The following is a 2,846-nucleotide window of genomic DNA, read 5'->3' as shown; positions in this document are numbered from 1 at the left end:
AAAAAGGTAAAATGAGTGGACTTTGATCTGCATTCAGTCTCCATAGGTCACTCTGGATATAGAAGGCATTTTCCATCCAAAGTTTATTGGAATTGACTTGGATCACTGAATTGCTGGGAACCTATCATCATACAATTTTACTGTTGTGGTGTACAATGTTTTCCTGGTTCTGCTCACTTCACTCAGCATCAGTTCATTGTAAGTTGTTCCAAGCCTTTCTAAAATCAGCCTGTTTATCATTTCTTACAGAACAATAATATTCCATTATCTTCATATACCACAAGTTATTCAGCCATTCTCCACTTGATGGGCATCCCCTCACTTTCCAATTCTTGGCTACCACAAAAAGAGCTTCCAGCTGGATATGTTAATGAGAAAAGCAGTGTAAGGGTGGCTAGATAATGAAGTGGATAGATTCCTGAGCTTAAAATCAGGGAGACTCAGCTTTGTGAGTTCAAGTTTGACTTCAGATACTTACAAGCTGTATGACCCTGGTAAGTCACTTAACCATCTTTGCCTCAGTTTCTTTAACTATGAAATTAGCTAAACATGATAAAGTTGGAAATATATTTAGAAGAATTGACCTAATGATTTCTTTCTGTCTGGGAAGGGGGAGAAAGGAAGGGAGAAAAATATGGAACACAAAATTTTGCAAGGCTGAATGTTGAAAACTATCTTTGCATGTATTTTGAAAAATAAAAAGCTATTTTTTTAAAATGAGCTAGAGAAGGAAATGGTAAACTACTCCACTATCTTTGCCATGAAAATTCCAAATGAGGTCATGAAAAATTGGACATAATTGAACAACAACAAAGTGAATATAGATAATAACACCCCCTTAGGGATCTCCCTTGAGGGAAGCTGTTAACTAGAATTCTAGGAAACTCAGGAGGGAGAAGAGGTTTTTACTCCTTTTAATATACACTGTGTGCTTGTCATTAACAACTATCCAGGAGAAACAACTAGCTCTTAGCAAAGGAATTTTTTAAGATGGCGTTGTAAGAACAGTAATTATAAAAGATTTTGTTGTTATTTAATTTTTTTTAGTCATGTTCAGCTCTCCATGATTCCTTTGCCATTTCCTTCTCCAGCTCATTTTACAGGCAAGGAAACTGAGGAAAATAGTTTGTGACTCACCTAAGATCACATAGCTAGTAAATATCTGAGGCAAAATTTGAACTCAAATCTTTCTGACTCCAGACTGGCACTCTAGCTACCCATAAACTAAAACCCCTACAAAAGATATACTATTTCATATAGCTGAGGCATACTTTCCCACTAATACACATAGAATCAGTGGATAAAGTGGTTTCAAAAAACCACCCAACAAAACAAGAAATAGACTCTCTTTTGGGCTGGTCATTCCACTGGATCCCAGGCTTTTCCACTTGGCTGGACTCTGAAATGGTTAATTCTTGAGTCTATTAATGACCTTCTTTACTATTGCCAGAGATCCCCTTCATTAAAGTCACTACTGGTCTGTGGTGACTGCCCCTTTCTGTCCATATCTATTTGTGATACGTGTCTCTGCTCCATTCAGTGCCCCCGAAATGCTCACAAACCAACTCAACTATGGAAATGGATGCTTTGAGCAAGTCTCTTGGCAGCTAGCCTTATGATCAACGTGAGGGAAGGGGAAAAAAAATTCCCTGCCCCCAGCCTCTGGCCAAGATGCAGTAGTCTTTTCTACAAGGCCTAGAAAATTAAAACTGGGTCAACTGTTTTTTTAAGAGCCATTTGGCTAATACCAATCAACCCCATTTAAAGGAGAAATGGTCTTTTAATTCAATTAAGGGCTTCATACATTTTAAAGTATTAATACTTGTTAACCATTAGCATTTTATTTTTCCCAATTACATGTAAAAATAATTTTTAACATTCATCTTTTTAAAATTTGAATTCCAAATTCTTTCCCTCTTTCCCTCAACTTCCTCTTCCCTAAGATGGTCAGTAATTTAATGTAGGTTACACATGTGCAATCATGCATATTTTCTTATTTAGTCATATGAAAGAAAACAGACCTCCCCCCAAAAAATAGGAAAAAAAAGTAGGTTTCAATATGCATCAAAATTAGTTCTTTTTCTAAAGAACTTTTTTATCATAAGCATTTTTATCTTAAGCATATTTTTCATAAAGCATTTTTTATCATAAGTCCTTTGGAACTGTCTTAGATCATTGTAAAGTTGAGAAGAGCTAGTTCTCTCATAGTTGATCATCATTAAAATATTGCTGTTACTGTGCATAATGATCTGGTTCTGCTCACTTCACTTTCTATCAATTCAAGTAAATCTCTCCAGATTTTTTTGAAACTCATGCTGCTCATCATTTCTCATAGTATTCCATCACAAGCATATCCCTGAACTTTTTCCAGTCATTCCCTAACTGATGAGCATCCCCTCAATTTCCAATTTGTTTTTTACCACAATCAGAGCTAGCACTTCTTATCTTGTGATTATAGCTTGAGATGTTAACAAATCTAGGAAGAGCAAAAATTAATTAATCAAATATTATCTTCCTCTCTACCTCCCCCAAGTTAAATGGAAGTAACAATGGGTGTGGGAACACTAGATTAGAGAAGGACAAAATTGTAATAATTTTCAAAGAAGGGAAGAAAACAGTCTACAAACTTGACTAGTGAACTTCAGTTCTTGGGGAAATTCTAGAAAGAATCTTAAAAGAGATAATTGGCAAATATTTAGAAAATGTAGTAGTTATGAAATAGCTAACATTTATAAAGTGTCTACTTTGGGTCAAGAACTGTGCTAAATGCTTTACAAATATTATCTTATATGATCCTCCCAATAACCCTTAGGTAACCCCACTCTATCTACCAAAGAAACATGCAG

Source organism: Sarcophilus harrisii, chromosome 1 (assembly GCF_902635505.1).
Source record: "Sarcophilus harrisii chromosome 1, mSarHar1.11, whole genome shotgun sequence".
Taxonomy (NCBI): Eukaryota; Metazoa; Chordata; class Mammalia; order Dasyuromorphia; family Dasyuridae; genus Sarcophilus; species Sarcophilus harrisii.
This window is presented reverse-complemented; position numbering follows the sequence as displayed.